The following is a 6,232-nucleotide window of genomic DNA, read 5'->3' as shown; positions in this document are numbered from 1 at the left end:
TCTGACTCAGGAGAGGCGACACCCAAAATCACTCACAAGAAACGGTCTTGATGCAAACTGCAAGAGGTTTATTTGGGAAAAACCAGTGCACTGGGATCCCACGCAGGGGTAGAGGAATCAACAAGGAGCTCAAGGGGTAAGGGGGGGACCTAAAACCGGCACCTCTCAGTAAGGCAATACAAACATGGCCTCTTAGTTTCCAATATTCCCAAGAATGTAGCGGTCAGCACTTCTCTTTCAAAACAAGTGTGGTGAGAGCGAACATTGACTCCAGAGCCAGTACCACCGAGGGTAGTGCCTTGGCATTTAGAGATTTGGATCTGAAGCTTGGCAATGCCAAATATGTCGGCACCAAAAATGAAGTAATCTGTATCAAGCTCCAGCAAAAGTGAGTGAAAGAAGCCAGGCAGTGGTGGCTCACGCCTTTAATCCCAGCACTTTGGGGGCGGGAGCAGAGGCAGGCGGATTTCTGAGTTTAAGGACAGCCTGGTCTACAAAGTGAGTTCCAGGACAGCCAGGACTACACAGAGAAACCCTGTCTCGAAAAATACCAAAAAAAAAAAAAAAAGTGAGTGAAAGAGGAAACAAGGAAGAGGAAACGAGGAAGTGGTAAAGGAGAGGAGCTCTTTGTACAAATGACTAAGGAGCAGAACCATTGCAGAAGGTTCTGCTGGAATCCCAACTGGGCAGGAGCCAGGGCAAACAGGCAAAATACACCCGCTAACGGTCTAGTCTTGGACCGATGCTACTCCGTGATTAATCTTGGTGGCCAAGGGTGAGTGTTTTGAAATCTCCCTTGCAATCCTCTTCGCCCTGTAACAACTTCCGATTGCCTCCACCTCCCTTGACTAGCTCAGAATTGACAGGTGTTCCCATCGTAGTGCCCTGCCGTTGCCAAATAAACGTCACTGCTCTTTAGCGCCCCTCTGTGTGTGTCTGTCTCTGCCTTTCTCTCTCTGCCTCTCTATCTCTCTGTCTTTCTGTGTTTCTGTCTGTCTGTTCTCTTTCCCCCACTCCCTCCCTTCCTCCCTCCATCTCTCCCACTCCTCTCTCTCCCCAGAGGCTGAGGAGCCAGACAGGCGCCTATGACGCTTTAACAAATACTTACCAACATCATTTGTGTGTCAGGCAATTTTTTTTTTTAAGTGAGCTTTTTGTTTTGGCGAAAGGGATGCTGTTGCGCTGACACTTTAACAAGCTTAAAAACAAACAGTATTCCTGGCGGAGCATTGTTATTCAAGATCCTATTCCCCCAGCTGATTGTCTGCTTCGATGGCACTTGCTGGATGCTGAGACCCACCCTCACCAACCCTCCAAGGCACCACAGAGGCTTCCTAGACCAGCTTCTCTCAGCTGCCATTGCGACTAACCCACTGACACGTTTTCTTCACCCAGGTTCGGTGCCTCATCACCCAGGTAGTGATGTCGCTTTTTTGTTTGTTTGTTTGTTTGTTTGTCTAGCTGCCAAAGTGAACTGTGGAATAGGGTATCCGAGAAATGATGAACAGGGAGCCCTGCCCCATTTCCCACTAAATAAATCCCATTCCTTCTTGAAGTCTATTCCTGTTAGAAACCGTTCCCTTTTACCTTCCTTGCTACAAAGTAAGGATGAAGCCTCATTATGGAATAACCCAAAGACACTTTTTTCCACTTGTCACAAAAAGACATTCTCTCCTGTTCATTTTGATAGGCTGGCATACATGTAAAACTCTATGCTAATTCAAGAGCTAAAAGGTAAAATAATGAATGCCAAGGCAGAAAACAAAGCTCTTAAGAAACTTAACAGGCCTGTGTGATAGAGGTAAGGGAGGGTTAGAGTTGAAAAAAAAAAATCTAAATTTTCTTTGCATATCCTATGCACATTTGCAAGTTAGCTGTTATACGGTGACCTTCTGCAATGCTTTTGCCATGAGTGGATCAGAGTACAAAAAGATCACTGAAAGTGTCTTCGCTGATAGTGTTCTTCAGATACTTTTGGCCCCTGGTACCTGACGATCAGGGCTCACAGACTGCTACATGTTCATTGAGCTTTAAGTGACCTCCAGACTCCTCCAAGTTCTCAGATACTGAATTGTATAAGCTATTAATCCCCTTTCAGCCCTATCATTAGGGATTTCCCCACATTGCTGTGCCTCTTTTTAAGATAGAAGATAGACAGCCTCTGTCCTTTGCCACACCAAGAGAATTTACCAATGAGACTTTTCCATGGGGAAAAGAGGGAATGTCGAGAACTTACGCCGAGTCTATGTCTCACGGATGTTTCTAAAACAATATGATATGATCACTGGGGAGGGCCCAGAACAGACTTCAAGTAGACAGTGAGGAAGTTCTGCTTGCTCTCTTCCCCCAACACAGTCCAGTTTCCTCCTTACCTCAGTCCACCATGAGAGAAATGTCGGGGCATCTACTGATGTCTCACAGTCAGCCACTTATCAAGGCCTGCAGATTCTGCTTGTAAACTCTCTTGTCTACCACACCCTGTGTGAGGAAACCCTCTCTCTCATCGTCTCGTGCCATCTCCATCCAGGCCTGGTCCCAGCAATAATCACGGAGGGTGAACCCTTTCTGTCACAACATGTGAAGGAATGGGCACACGTGATAGTCTCTGCCTTCTATTCTGTGACCAAACTTCAAGTTTTCAGGGAGTCCTGCCAGAGTAGGTGTCCAGATATCCTTGTCTTTTATCCACAAACATTTAAATCTCTTAATTAAGCACCATTTCTGTACCAGAAACAAGGTTGGCTCTGAACCTCCCTGCCGGTTTACTTTCCAACCCAGAAGGTGCGTCTGCACTTTGACCTCGTCTCTATATGCTGCACCATTCACCCTGGTACAGGCTGGGCCTACCTCCCATGGGGTTTGCAGAATGGTACCACCTGCTTGCTATATCTTTAATCCTCTGCATCACAGTCCCCCCAATGTGGTTACTGTTTTCTAATTCCCCAAAATGGCACTATGTAGACAGCATGGAAATCCCATTCCTTCTTGAAGTCTATTCCTGTTAGAAACCGTTCCTTTTTACTTACATGGTGACCTCTGTACCCTACAGACCTGATCCTGCCTCTCCCCCACATCTCTCAATAGCTCACCATCACCATACTATAGTTTCTATAAGGTCCGGTCGGAAGTCCATTGTATGCAAGGACCTTGGGCTACCAACATCTGCCCTATTTCTAGCTCCATTGCTTTTCATTTTTCTGCCAACTCACTTCATCTAGACTGGGCTTCCCCTGGTTGCTGGAGGGTGCCTAAGTGATTTGCACTGGCTTGGCCCCTGATCACGCACTGCTGTCTGGACTACAATGATCATATACACTGATCACGATGATGATGATGATGATGATGATGATGATGATGATGATGATGACAGTGATGATGATGTGAGAGAAAAATGATAACATGATGAAGACAAAAGATGCTGTACTAGTACAACAGAGTGCGGATTAGAACTTCCCCCCCTCACTGAATAACGGCCCTAGGATGCACAATTCAAAAGGTGCTATGCACCCCCATATGCTAAAGAACGCCCACCCAAAAGTTGGATTCCTCCGCAGGTCAAAGTGTCACTGTCATGATGAACCCAACCCTGTGCACTATCCTCCCAGTTCCTGCAAGGCAGGTTGGGATAAGTGAGATCCCAGTGGCAAATGCAGAGGGATTCCCACTCCCCTTCCAGCCTTCTTTCCCCATTCTTGCAAGACCCAAAGCAAACAAACCAAGAAGAGAGGAACTGTGGGATTCACGATTCTTGTAAAAAATAAAAATAAAAAAAAAAAAAAGGAGACAAGCATCCCACTCTCAAGTCAGGCTCTACCCGAGAACAGAAGTCTACCACACGCAGGCTCAGAATAGAGGATGTAGCAGAGGAAAGAGGCACAGTACCAGGTGCTTTCCACAGAAGCCACAAAGAGTGTTGGGCTGAAAAATGTTGGAGATGCCTCAATAAGGAAAATAGTTCATGAGCCAGGCCTATGCTACTTCTAGAGGGATCATGAGTTCAAGACCACCCTGAGTTCCAAAGATAGCTTCAGGCTAGACTGAGTGGCAATGGTCTCAAAAAGGAGAAGGAGGGGAAAGAAAGGAAGAGGAGGAAGGAAAGAGGAAGGAGAGGAGAAAAAGGAGGCAGAGGAGAGGGAAGAAGAGAAGGAAGGGGAGGGGGATGTGTCAGCCACAGCTCATCAAAGATCCATCAGCAAAGAGCTCTAGAGTGTATTATGGGTTGGAGTCTGTGAAAGAGATGAGACAGGAAGGTAAATCATCCATGTGTTACTGGCCTTCGGTCAATGATCACGAGGGTCACATTTATAGTTGAATAAGTCAAGGAAGTCCAAGACTTACTACAGGAGAGTAGATACCACACAGAACCATGAGTTTCTTGTAAATGAGTATTGGAAGAACCTATTAAAGAGCTTGAACTTCAGCTGAGTGAAGGGAGGGAGGCGCTGGCTGTGGGTTGGTGTCGTCAGGGAACAGGACAGTCCTGTGACACAGGGACTGTCCCGTGAGCACAGTCACCCCTCCTCAGCTGAAGCTCTGCTTTCCCCATTTCAATTACCCACACTTAACCAGGTCCAAAATACTAAACAGAAAACTCCAGAAGTAAACCATGCATACATTCTTTAAATAAGTTTACTGCAATATGTTGTTATAATTGTTCCATTTTAATTATCATTGTTCCAAATCTCTTACTGTGGCTGATTTACAAATTAAATTTTATCAGAAGTTTGCACATTTGGGGAATAAAAAAGTATAGCATCTAAGCTTCCAAGCATCCTCTTGGGAGGTCTTCCCTAGGAATGTCATATCTGGAAGGAAGGCAGACGGCAGCAAGATAGAGCTGTAATTCGCAAAGCGGTCTCACTTAGCAGCAGAGGCGACGCTTGGTATTTCTGGGTGACACGATGACCTTGCCTAAAGAGGATGATCTGTGAGATTGTTTATGCCCCACAGGACAGCAGTGTGGCTCAGCTGCAAGCATCAGCTGGGCTTCTAATAACACTGAGGGCTGGCTGCTGATGTCAGGTCAACTTGTAAAAACACTGTGGGCGAGCTGTGAGATTGGCTGAGTTCCTGGACATCAGCTGCGTTGGTCCTTTCTCATGTGCCAGTGGACTGTGCTATGAAGGGATACCCAAAGGCCCTTCAAGGAATCAACATCTGGGCCCTACAAGACAGCTAGTCTTTGGAGACCTGCCTCATACCAATTATCCATGAGTCCTCCGTGTGGCTGTAAAATCAGCAGTAATGATGGAAGGACTGTGATAAAGAGTCAGATTCGGAGAGACAGGAGCTTCCTCCTCTTCCTCGGTCCTTCCTGGTTCTAGCCTTGAGAGCACACACCAAAATGAGAGGAGGGAGGAAAGAGAAATGGACAAGAAAGAATACATCCCTGGCTCCCCAAAGTCATTAGACCAGATGGTTATGGCCTGGGTGTGCTGACTGCCTAGAACTGCTATAACTCAGCACCAGAATGCATGGCTTACATCAGAGATGCATCCTGTCAAAGGGATGAGCTAAGACCATGGTGCAGCAAGGGTGTCTCTCTGGCGCCTCTCTCCTTGGATTTCAGATGGCTGATGTCTCACTGAACCCTCACAGACCTTTCTCTGTGTGAATGACACCGCAGGGTCCCCTCCTTTTTCCTTCAGTCGTTTCTAGTGAGACACAATGGACTCCATTCTAAAGACCTCAGGATCTTCAAAGCCAAATGCAGTCATCTTTGATGAGTTGGGAGCTAAGGCTTTCCCAGATGAGTTTGAGGAAGTGAAGGAGATTCAACCCACAATAGGTCAATTTTCCGATTTTCTATTTCTTGCGTTGGTGTCAAAGCTATGCATGCACAAAAAGCTGTAGACAGGTGAGTAGAGAGGGGCTATGTGAAAGTCAGAGAGTGGCCTAGAGCAGCACCTTCTCATGCATGAGTCTCCACACTTGCCTTAGAGACTCCAGAACTGTGGGGAAATTAATTCTTATTGTTTGAGCCATCCAGTGTGTGGTACTGGCCTATCATAAGTTTAATAAAAAGTAGACGGCCAGGTGGTGGTGTCACCCACCTTTAATCTCAACACTTGAGAGACAGAGGCAGGAGAATTTTTATGAGTTAGAGGTCAGCCTGGTTTACAGAGTGAGTTCCAGGACAGCCAAAGCTACACAGAGAAACCCTGTCTTGGAGAAGGAAGGAAGGAAGGAAGGAAGGAAGGAAGGAAGGAAGGAAGGAAGGAAGGAAGGAAGG

The sequence above is a fragment of the Mus pahari genome, chromosome 13 (genome assembly GCF_900095145.1).
Source record: "Mus pahari chromosome 13, PAHARI_EIJ_v1.1, whole genome shotgun sequence".
Taxonomy (NCBI): domain Eukaryota; kingdom Metazoa; phylum Chordata; class Mammalia; order Rodentia; family Muridae; genus Mus; species Mus pahari.
Note: the sequence above shows the minus strand (reverse complement) of the source record.